Here is a 13060-nt window from a genome sequence, read left to right as displayed (position 1 = left end):
CCCTCTTTTTTGGCCCGTAGATGGACCTAGTTGGGTCGTCCTTTTTCCCAGGATCATAAGTCGGCTTGTGTGCGGCACCGCTTGTCGCTTTTGGCCTATTATATGGCCGTCTATCCGGCCAGGCGGCCTCTTTATTTTTTGACTGTGAGGGTTCTATGGCTTCCTCGTCAGATTCTGGCAGCAACTTGCGCTTCGGGTAGCTCTTTGTTTGATGGCCATTGCCATATTTGTCTGCGGTCTTGAGTACTTTGCTCCACTTCATTCTGAGTATGTCTTCCGCTTTTTTGAGCTTCCGTTTTTCCTTCTTCAAACTTCTTGCAGTGGCGACGAGTCTTTTGTGAAGGTTCTTATGCTCCGGTGTTCTGTCCGGACTGTTGATTGCTCCGTGAAGTGGTTGATTATCCGGTTCGTCTTGTTCGTCGTCCGCTGATTTGCCCTTCTCTATCGCTGGGTCGTTAGGAATGCTGCTTTGATCGAGGCGGGACTTAGGGCGGCGTCTATGTCGCCGTTTTGGTTGTTTATCAGCGGGATTATCCTCTGCCGCGTCCCGTTGTTCCTCGTTATCGCTTCCCTTTGGTGTGTCCACCATATGTATGTCATGTGACGAGGTGGCCTTCCAGTGCCCTGTAGGCGCTGGTTCTTGATTATCTCCGGCATTGTCGTCCATACCGTTGATGTCTTTGGAGTCGTAGTTTAGCACGTCGGTTAGATCGTCGAAGGTGGCTACGAAGTGGGTGATGGGTGGGCTCTGAATTTCTTCATTGTCCGCGTCCCGACCATCCTGGCCGTAGTTCGGCCAGGGCTCTCCGGATAGTGAGAGATGCTTCAGCGAATTTAAGATATCGCCGAGGGTGAGTGCTGAAAGGTGTCCGCAGCGGTGAATTCCATGATCGGCGCCCAGTCGGATTCGACTGGCAGGGGCGCAGGAGGTTCGGAGTCCGGCAGAGAGTCCGGCACCTCGGAGTCATGAGCTTTATGAGGGACAAGGTAAGTGTTCGGCTCCATAGCCGTAGAAGTTGCAGCTCCCAAGGCGGTGTCCAGCCATCCGTCCTCGATCTGAGTGATCGGCTCCGGACTATGGGTCGGAGCGGATTCGTGTGCGGCCTCCGAGGTGCTGTCCGGCGGCAGAGTTAGGTCGTGCCCATCATGACAGCGCGGCACGCTCGGCTGTGGCTCAGATCCATCGAAGATCAAGTCCCTGCGGATATCGGCCGTGAAGTTTAGGCTTCCAAACCCGACCTGACGGCCAGGGGCGTAGCTTTCGATCTGCTCCAGATGGCCAAGTGAGTTGGCCCGCAGTGCGAAGCCGCCGAATACGAAGATCTGTCCGGGGAGAAAAGTCTCACCCAAGACTGCATCGTTGTCGATTGAAGAGGCCATCAAGCCTATCGGTGACGACACAGAGGAACTCTCAATGAAAGCACCAATGTCGGTGTCAAAACCGGCGGATCTCGGGTAGGGGGTCCCGAACTGTGCGTCTAGGCGGATGGTAACAGGAGACAAGGGACACGATGTTTTACCCAGGTTCGGGCCCTCTTAATGGAGGTAAAACCCTACGTCCTGCTTGATTGATATTGATATTGTGGATGTTTACAAGAGTGGATCTACCACGAGATCAAGGAGGCTAGACCCTAGAAGCTAGCCTATGGTATGATTGTAATGGTTGTTGTTGTGTCCTACGGACTAGAGCCATCCGGTTTATATAGACACCGGAGAGGGCTAGGGTTACATAGAGTCGGTTACAATAGTAGGAGATCTACGTATCCGTATCGCCAAGATTGCCTTCCACGCCAAGGAAAGTCCCATCCGGACACGGGACGAAGTCTTCAATCTTGTATCTTCATAGTCTTGGAGTCCGGTCGATGATGATGATAGTCCGGCCGATGATAGTTCAGCCGATGATGGTAGTCCGGCTATCCGGACACCCCCTAATCCGGGACTCCCTCACTTAGAATCCCACGTGCCTAAGACCTGTTGAGCCACGAGGTCTGAGTCACCCAAGCACCTTACCCGGCTTAAATTCATCTCCTTAGCTATCCGGAGACCATGGAGCAAGGCCTCGTATTCAGCTGCATTGTTAGTACAGGGAAACATGAGCCGGAGCACATAACGAAATTTCTCACCTCGAGGGGAAGTTAAAACAACTCCAGCCCCTGACCCTTCTAACTGCGTGGACCCATCAAAGTGAATAGTCCAATATGTATTGTCCGGCTTCTCCTCAGGTGCCTGCAACTCTGTCCAATCATTGATAAAGTCTACCAAGGCCTGAGACTTGATGGCAGTACGGGGAATATACTTCAAATCATAAGGCCCAAGCTCAATAGCCCACTTGGCGATTCGTCCTGTGGCCTCCTTATTCTGAATGATGTCTCCCAAAGGAGCTAAACTTACCACCATTATAGGATGACTTTGGAAGTATTGCTTCAGCTTCCAGTTTGCCATGAACACACCATAAACAAGCTTCTGCCAATGTGGATACCTTTGCTTAGACTTAATGAGCATCTCGCTGATGTAGTAAACCGGCCGTTGAACCGGATGCTCCTTGCCTGCCTCCTTACGCTCCACCACGATGGCAACACTGACAGCCCACGAGTTAGCAGCTACATATAACAATATCGGCTCTCTATCAATGGGAGCCGCAAGAACCGCTGGCTCAGACAATTGTCTCTTTAAATCTTCAAAGGCAGTGTTAGCAGCATCGCTCCAGACAAAAGTGTCTGTTTTCTTCATCATCTGATATAGCGGCAAGGCCTTCTCCCCTAACCGGCTTATAAACCGGCTTAAAGCAGCAACATGTCCCGCCAGGCGCTGAACATCATTGATACACGCCGGCTTAGCCAGGGAGGTAATCGTCGTGATCTTCACCGGATTAGCTTCAATGCCTCTGTTTGACACCAGAAAACCCAAGAGCTTGCCTGCAGGTACACCAAACACACACTTGGCCGGGTTAAGCATCATCTTGTAAACCCGGAGATTGTCAAAGGTCTCTCTCAAGTCGGATATTAAGGTTTCTTTTTCTCTGGATTTCACCACGATGTCATCCACATAAGCATGAATATTACGCCCAATCTGATCGTGCAAACAGTTCTGCACACATCGATGATAAGTCGCCTGGGCACTCTTGAGTCCAAATGGCATAGATACATAACATAAGGCCCCAAACGGAGTGATGAAAGTTGTCTTCTCCTGGTCCTTAACTGCCATCTTGATCTGATGATAACCAGAGTAAGCATCCAAGAAGCTCAAACGTTCACAACCCGCCATAGCATTAATGATTTGATCAATACGGGGAAGAGCAAAGGGATCAGCCGGACAAGCCTTGTTTAAGTCAGTGTAATCCACACACATCCGCCAAGTTCCGTTCTTCTTGAGTACTAACACAAGGTTAGCCAACCACTCCGGATGAAAAACTTCAACAATAAACCCAGCCGCTAAGAGCCGGGCAACCTCCTCTCCAATAGCTTTCCGCCTCTCTTCGTTGAACCGTCGGAGAAATTGCCTGACCGGCTTATACTTCGGATCAATATTGAGAGTGTGCTCAGCGAGTACCCTCGGTACACCCGGCATTCAGAAGGTTTCCATGCAAAGATGTCCCGGTTCTCACGGATGAACTCGATGAGCGCGCTTTCCTATTTAGGATCCAAATTGGCACTGATACTGAACTGCTTAGAGGCATCTCCCGGGGTAAAGTCAACGAGCTTTGCCTCAGCGGCCGATTTAAACTTCAATGCCGGGTCATGCTCGGTAGTTGGTTTCTTGAGGGAGGTCATATCCCCCGGGTCAACATTGTGTTGATAGAATTTGAGCTCCTCCGCGGCACAAGCAGTCTCAGCATAAGCCGTGTCGCCTTCTTCACATTCCAAGGCCACCTTTCGACTCCCATGCACAGTGATGGTGCCCTTGTAACCCGGCATCTTGAGCTGTAAATAAACATAACATGGTCGTGCCATGAACTTAGCATAAGCCGGTCGCCCAAACAAAGTGTGATATGGACTCCTAATTTTGACCACCTCAAACGTCAACTTCTCAGCCCTGGAATCATACTCATCTCCAAAGGCCACCTCTAATTCAATCTTGACAACTGGGTAAGCCGACTTGCCTAGAACCACCCCGTGAAAAACAGTGTTGGACGTTCTCAGATTCTTCTCAGTCAACCCCATGTGTTGGAAAGTATCATAATAGAGGATATTGATGCTGCTACCTCCATCCATGAGTACCTTAGTGAATTTATATCCACCAACCTGGGGTGCTACCACCAAGGCTAACTGACCCGGATTATCGACTCATGGAGGGTGATCCTCGCTGCTCCATATGATGGGTTGCTCTGACCACCTCAAATAACAAGGAACTGCCGGCTCAACCGAATTTACGGCCCTCTTAAGAACCTTCTGGTCACGTTTGCATAAGCTAGTGGTAAACACATGGTACTGCCCACCACTCAACTGTTTCGGATGGCTCCGATAACCCGACTGCTGCTACTGTTGTCCTCCCTGACCAGATTGCTGCTGATTATTTCCACCCGGCTGTCCCTGGAAACCGGAATTTGAACCACCACCCGGGCCATGAAAGCTGCCAGCCCCTGAACCGCCGCCCGATCCATGACCACCATCAAAGGTATTGGAATTTTTAAACGCCTTCATGATCGTGCAATCCTTCCACAGATGTGTAGCGGGGTGCTCCCTGGTGTCGTGTTTCGGGCAGGGCTCATTGAGTAGCTGCTCAAGAGATGGGCCTGACCCGCCGGATTGAGGCCACTTACCCTTACGTCTCTGATTGTTACCCTGTGTATTAGCATTGGCTACAAGATCCGGGTTGCCGTCCGTCTTACGCTTATTGCCGCTTTGATTCCCCGGGTTGTGCTGTTGACCCTTTCCATTGCCGTTCCTTTTTCCCTTCCCTGTCTTCTCATCATCAGACGCGAGATCCTTGGTACTATCAGAATCGGCATATTTAACTAAAGCCGCCATCAGCGTGCCCATATCCCTGCAGTCATGCTTAAGGCGCCCCAGTTTCTGCCTCAGCGGGGCTCAAAGCTGCAATTTTTCTCCAACATGAGGACTGCAGAGCCGGCATCCATCTTATCAGATGAATGAATTATCTCCTTGACCCAGCATACCCAATGGGTGGTGGATTCGCCTTCCCCCTGCTTACAATTCGTCAAGTCCACAATTGACATAGACTGCTTACAGGTGTCCTTGAAGTTCTGGATGAAACGGGCTTTCAACTCCTCCCACGAACCAATGGAATTGGGTGGTAAACTCTTTAACCAAGACCGGGCCGTTCCATCTAACATCATGGTGAAGTATTTAGCCATTGCCGCGTCACTGACTTCCAACAGTTCCATGGCCATCTCATAGCTCTCAATCCAGGCTCCAGGTTGTAAATCGACCGTGTAATTCATCACCTTTCGAGGTCCCTTGAAGTCCTTGGGCAGGCGCATGTTACGCAAAGCCGGTATCAAACAAGGAACACCACCCGTTCTGATGGCTACTCCCATCTCGGTGGAAGTCGTTGGATACTCTGTAACATTCTGACGTGTCGCCTGTTGAGCCGCCAGCTGAGCCGCCCGCTCGTTCTCCTGACGTACTCGGTCCTGCACCGGGTTATAGCCACCATGTTGGTCGCGGCGCTGGGTGTTGCTTGACAAAGCTTCAGACTCCATGTGCCTGCTGTAACTTGGACTCCGGTTCTGACGAGGCGGTGCTAACCAAGGCAAAGGAGTCGAATGAATCACATCCCGGCTGTAAGAATAGGTCTCTTGCTGAGCCAAGGCCGTCTGGACAAGTTCCCTGATTCTCCGGGTCTCCACTGCTGTTGGATCATCACCATCCATTGGGAGAGCCTCCAGACGCGCTGATGCTGCGATTAAGTTCTCCATGGGGTTGGAAAAGTGACCCGGCGGTATCGGCACATAACGTGGCGGCGCCATGCTCACATGAGGAGGCGACATCTCTCGATGCTGAGTCGGTCCTCCTGCTCCGGATGTCATAAGCTGATTGGCATCTGACGGGTTACTTGGGCCGGCTCCGGGTGTAGCGAACAGAACCCGAGGGTCGTAATTCGGAGGCAACCGGGATTGGGTCTTCTGGTGTCTCCTCCTCATTACCTCATTGGATGCGTTTAAGCTCATCGTGAGCTGGTAAGCCTCTGACTGCAACCGCTGTGCCCGGGCGTCGAGAGCCGCCCGCTCCGTGGCTAGTCTAGTATCCTTAGCTGCCAAGGCCTCCTTGGCCTGAGCTATCTCCTCACGTAGCCACCTCCGCGTCATGCTCATCTTTGTTCGCAGGGATAACCGTGGCGGTTAACAGGGTCGTAAGTTTGTCCATGAGGTCAATCAGCATTTGAGTCGGTGGGCGCACAGGGCCTCCTGCCCCGGCCGCTCCTATCCCGGACGTAACTGCAGTAGCGGCTGTAGAGTTTTGACCGGGTTGAGTCCCAGCCATGAAGACTCCTGCCCAATTCGGCGACTCACAGGGGTCCGGAATACTAAAGCCATCGGAACAGCCCCCGAGCACACCATGTTGAACTTGATATAGGGAATCTGTTGAACCGGCGGACGAATCACCATCCAAGTGGATGACCGTCTCACCACCATCTTCAGGACTTTCGGAAAGCTCTTCTCCATGGACACAGCCCACAAAGACACGCTTCATGCCGGGTTGAGCCCGGGCGGTTTTCGCACGCTGAGCCATCTCGACGAGGTCGGTGCAGTTGTCCGGCTCAGGCCCCGGCTCGCCAATCCGGCCGATGAAGACGTGGATCCCTCCGAAGGGGACCCGGTACCCGTACTCAATTGAGCCGGCGTCGGGGCCCAGCCTTCGTCGTCGATGTAGATCTTGCCGTGACGACTCTTGGTCATCCGGCCCACTACGTATCCCTTGAGCCCTTCGAAGTTGCCCTTCAAGAACTCAAATCCACTGTGCGCTGGCCCAACGGTGGGCGCCAACTGTCGTGGAATTGTCACGTTAGATGTCCTCGTGAAAGGACTTAGTTGTGGAGCCATCGCAACTAGGAAGCTTGAAGGGGTTAATCGGGACAAAGGACACGAGAGGGTTTATACTAGTTCGGCCCCTTACGGTGAAGGTAAGGCCTATGTCTAGTTGGGTTGGTATTGATGTTTCGATGACCAGGGAGTGAGATACGCTATGCCCGGTTCTCGATTAGTTGTTTCTTGCCCTAAGCCGCCAGCAGGTCGTCCCCTTATATACACGGGTTGATGCCCTATGGACTATAGAGTCCCGTCCGGCTTATAACAGTGTCCGGCTCGGTGACTAGTTAAAACTACCTTATGATACAAGTCATACCATTATGGCGGTTTACTACAACGGGCCTTAAGTCGCCTGTGGGCTTTAAGCCCTCTATGAACCGCCATCTTCATGCTTTGGTCTTAGGCCTTCTCTCTGGTAGTCTTCTTTACGTAACCCGGCCCCTCCTGGGTGGCTTACTCAAATAGTTATATCCCCAACATTGGCAAAAGTAAAGATAGCAGTTTTGTAGTAATTGTAACAGTAGCAACGAAAAAGTAAATAAGCGAAGCACAATATGTGAAAATCTCGTAGGCATTGGATCAGTGATGGATGATTATGTCGGATGTGATTCCTCATGTAATAGCTATAACATAGGGTGACACCGAACTAGCTCCAATTCATCAATGTAATGTAGGCATGTATTCCGAATATAGTCATACGTGCTTATGGAAAAGAACTTGCATGACATCTTTTGTCCTACCCTCCCGTGGCAGCGGGGTCCTAGTGGAAACTAAGGGATATTAAGGCCTCCTTTTAATAGAGAACCGGAACAAAGCATTAGCACATAGTGAATACATGAACTCCTCAAACTATGGTCATCACCGAGAAGTATCCCGATTATTGTCACTTCGGGGTTGTCGCATCATAACACATAATAGGTGACTATAGACTTGCAAGATAGGATCAAGAACACACATATATTCATGAAAACATAATAGGTTCAGATCTGAAATCATGGCACTCGGGCCCTAGTGACAAGCATTAAGCATAGCAAAGTCATAGCAACATCAATCTCAGAACATAGTGGATACTAGGGATCAAATCCTAACAAAACTAACTTGATTACATGGTAAATCGCATCCAACCCATCACCGTCCAGCAAGCCTACGATGGAATTACTCACGCACGGCGGTGAGCATAATGAAATTGGTGATGGAGGATTGTTGATGATGACGACGGCGACGAATCCCCCTCTCCGGAGCCCCGAACAGACTCCAGATTAGCCCTCCTAAGAGAGATTAGGGTTTGGCGGCGGCTCCGTATCATAAAACGCGATGAAACTTTCTCTCTGATTTTTTTCTCCATGAAACGGAATATATGGAGTTGGAGTTGAGGTCGGTGGAGCGTCAGGGGGCCCACGAGACAGGGGGGCATGCCCAGGGGGGAGGGCATGCCCCCACCCTCGTGGACAGGGTGTGGGCCCCTAGTATTGATTCTTTCGCCAGTATTTTTTATATTTTCCAAAACTTATCTCCGTGGATTTTCAGGTCATTCCAAGAACTTTTATTTTCTACACATAAAACAACATCATGGCAGTTCTGCTGAAAACAGCGTCAGTCCGGGTTAGTTTCATTCAAATCATGCAAGTTAGAGTCCAAAACAAGGGCAAAAGTGTTTGGAAAAGTAGATACGTTGGAGACGTATCAAGCTATAGCTTGTGGATGGATTTACCAGGTTTAAGGTGATGGATTTGATTGTGGAGAAAATCAAGAGGACTGTCGCAAATTAGAAATGATCATGTGGATTTGCACCACACATCTAGACGCTCATCAACTCCAAAGTTTGTAGCAAGGTCTATTTACTTGATCGTCCGCACCTTCCACTACAGTTAGATCTAGCTAGAGGACTGCACAGTGATGATGGATGACACTCATCCTACTTCAGCTACAACTCAGGCAGAGGCAGAGGCTGCTAGAGATGCTACTGATCCCATGTCATCTATAGTTGCCCTTGCTGAAGACCGAGACTGATCAGATGACATATCTTCTTCATGCTTCTCAGAGGATCAAGCGGAGTTTGGTCAACCTCGTGAAGAACCAAGAGAGCCTTGAGAGGATAATGGAAGGAAAATTCCATGACTTGGATATCAAGGTCACTGAGGTGTCAACCACAGTGAACAGTCTGAAGAAGGAAGTAGATGAAGCAAAGCTGCATTCCAGTGATGATGAGGATGAGGGCACATGTCTTCCAACAACTACTCAGTTTCAGATGATGCCTAGGTCAGCTGCAATGCCAGTGAGTGACACTAGAGCTACAGTATCAACACCAGTTGCTGCCCCATTGATTGCTCCATAGTTCCACCAGCTGTCTCTACCCCTTCACTCCAGCAGACGTCGTGAGAAGTCTTTACAAACACGCTTATCAACACTCCAACGACATCGACACACACTAGAGCTGCAAGTCAGAGGACTTCTTTATCGGGAGCTGCAGGAGATCGAGCCCAGAGTGACCCTTAGCTTTGTACTTATTTGAGATTTTTGGTAACCTGTTGCGAAAGGGGGACAATATGTATAGATCATAGGGCTACGAGAGAGAGTGCCTCTTGCTTTTGCTTCGTTTGTTTTACTTGGCTTCATGTTTTGTGCTACTTTTGTTACTTTGTGTTGGTACTTGTGTGAGACTACGTTGCTATGTGCTTGATCATACCGTACTTTAATGATATGCTTGATTATCAATCTATCTAGATGATTCTTGTTTTGATCATTCACTTGTATGCTTGGTGATGACTGCTTATTGTATTTCATTCGTATCATTTTGTTCGCTCTGCCAAGATGTATGTGACATGGAAGAGTGGCCCATGATCCTAATCAATTGTACATTGCATTCAAACGCAAATTTTAAATAGTGCACAAATTTAGGGGGAGCACTTGGTTATCATATATTTCCCAAAGTGACGATGTTATTCATTGATTATATACATTGTCGAAGCTTTGATCTATATGTTGTCATCAATTACCAAAAAAGGGGAGATTGAAAGTGCAACTAATCCTTAGGTGATTTTGGTAATCAATAACAACATATATGTCATTGAACTAATGCCTACTTTAAAAAAGATTTCAGGAAAGTTCAATGATGGCATGGCAAGGACATGTGGATGTGGACCCCTCAAAATGCTAAGGAAAACATATTGGCAAAAGCTCCAAGACTCTTCATTTTTGGTTAAGTGATCCAAGATCACATTGAGTCAATAGGAAAGCCAATACTATTAAAAGGGGATGAGGTTTTGATCATGACTTAGTTGCTCAAGTGCTTGAAGATATTGCTCCAAAAACCTCGGCCACTTTCTCACATTCCAATCCGTCAAAACCCTGAAAGGCAAACTCGATCCCGCCGATTCATCTATACCCGGAACCATCGAGTCGAACCTAGACAGAGCCACAACCAAACCCTAGAAACTTGTGTCACACCCAATATGCGACCCTATCCAAAAGGAACTCGAAGGTCCCACCAAGGATAGACCCGCATATTAAAACGCTTTTGCAAGGTGGATATCATTACATCAACATTACATAATAGATGGGGATACATACATAAGGCATACAATGCCATATGAATACAACATCACAATACATAAGAGCATCATCCGACTACGGATGAATCACAAACAGAAACTCAAACGACATCCACCCTGCTAGCCCAGGCTGCCGACCTGGAACCTATCCCCTGATCGAAGAAGAAGCAAAAGAAGAACTCAACGCAAGCAAGCATCGCTCTCGCGTCATGATCATCGCATGAACCTGTACCTGCAACTGTTGTTGTAGTAATCTGTGAGCCACGAGGACTCAGCAATCCCATTACCATGGGTATCAAGACTAGCAAAGCTTAAAGGGAAAGGAAGGGGTAAAGTGGTGAGGTTGCAGCAGCGACTAAGCATATATGGTGGCTAACATACGCAAATAAGAGCGAGAAGAGAGCAAAAGGAACGGTCGTCAACTAGTAATGATCAAGAAGTGATCCTGAACTCCTACTTACGTCAAACATAACCCAGAAACCGTGTTCACTTCCCGGACTCCGCCAAAAAGAGACCATCACGGCTACACACGCGGTTGATGCGTTTTAATTCGGATCTGGTGTCAAGTTATCTACAACCGGACATTAACAAATTCCCATCTGCCTATAACCGCATGCACGGCTTTCGAAAGATTATACCCTGCAGGGGTGTCCCAACTTAGCCCATGACAAGCTCTCGCGATCAACGAAGGAATAGACCTTCTCCCAGGAAGATCCAATCAGACTCGGAATCCCGGTTTACAAGACATTTCGACAATGGTAAAACAAGATCAGCAAAGCCGCCCGATGCGCCGACAATCCCGATAGGAGCTGCACATATCTTGTTCTCAGGGCAACACCGGATGAGACTAGCTACGAGTAAAACCAGCCCTCAAGTTGCCCCGAGGTGGCCCCGCAGGCAGCTCAGTTCGGACCAACACTTAGACAAGCACTGGCCCGGGGGGGCTAAAATAAAGATGACCCTCGGGATGCGCGACTCCCAAGGGAAAAAGGGGTAGGTGAGGCAAATGGTAAAACCAAGGTTGGGCCTTGCTGGAGGAGTTTTATTCAAAGCGAACTGTCAAGGGGGTCCCATAAATCACCCGACCGCGTAAGGAACGCAAAATCTGGGAACATAACACCAGTATAACGGAAACTAGGGCGGCAAGAGTGGAACAAAACACCAGGCATAAGGCCGAGTCTTCCACCCTTTACCAAGTATATAGATGCATTAATAATATAAGAGATATTGTGATATCCCAACCAAAATCCTGTCCACCATGGGGCAATCTTCAACTTCACCTGCAACTAGCAACACTATAAGAGGGCTGAGCAAAGCGGTAACATAGCCAAACAACGGTTTGCATAGAAAAGGTGTCAAAGGTTAGAGGTTCGTGGCAATATGGGAGGCTTGATAAACAGGTGATAGGTAACGCATCATAGCGATAGAACGAAGCAACTAGCATAGCAATGATAGTAGTGAGATCCAGGGTAGCGGTCATCTTGCCTGAAATCCCGCTAGGAAGAAGAACGGGTCCATGAAGAAGACAAACGGAAGTAGTCGAACGGATCCTCACAATCGCAACATTACCGGAACTAAGAAGCAACACTGGAAAGAAACAAAACAACATGGTAAACAACCATCACATGAACATGGCATGATGCACAATCAAGTATGATGCAAGTCCGGTTTAATGAGGCATGGCATAGCAAAGTGCAACAAACAACACTACAAATTAAGTGGAGCTCCATATGCAACAAGTTGCATATTGACAAAACACCACATCAATTATTTAGTTTAATCTCGTGTAAACTACCAAGCAATATTAAATGTTGTTAAACATGGCAAAAGGTGAAGCATAATGAAACTACCTATCTAGGCAAGTTTAAATGAGGCCGGAAGTAACAAACAACAATTCCGGAAAATCCCCATATGCAAATTATGGATTTGGTACTGTTCTGCCCTAAACACAATTTTAATGTTGTTAAACAGCAACATAAAGTGGACCATGTTAAACTAGGCATTTTTCCACCCCATTTACATATAAAGAACATTTAATTCAGAGCTACAGTTATTTAGTTATGAAATAAATCATTTTAACATGGCATCTTAGCAAATTTAAATAAACAGCAAGTTAAACATTTTAATATGGGATGATAATAACATATTATTAATCTACACAAAATTCTAAGCATTTTTCATATATAAATTATTTACATGTGATGCACGGTTTGTGAGTTATTAAATGTATGATGTATGAGGGGTTTTCTGCAAATTCGTTAATTCACTGGATAAATAGCAAATTCGCAGTCAGGAAAAAAACATATGCGGGCCGAAACTAGCAGACCCGAATGTGTACAGGAGAGGGCACTGGGCTGGGGAGCTGCTCACCCATGGGCTCGGCCCAGTCGGTGAGGAGGCTGAGGGCAGGCCGCGGAGGAGGCCGAAACAGGCCGGCTCCGGCCCAGACGAAGAAGTGGCTGGGCTTGGCGCTGTTGGGCCGGGGCTCACGGGTCGCTCCTCCTCCCGATCCCACTGGATC

This window comes from Triticum dicoccoides, chromosome 2B (genome assembly GCF_002162155.2).
Source record: "Triticum dicoccoides isolate Atlit2015 ecotype Zavitan chromosome 2B, WEW_v2.0, whole genome shotgun sequence".
In the NCBI taxonomy this organism is placed as follows: Eukaryota; Viridiplantae; Streptophyta; class Magnoliopsida; order Poales; family Poaceae; genus Triticum; species Triticum dicoccoides.
This window is presented reverse-complemented; position numbering follows the sequence as displayed.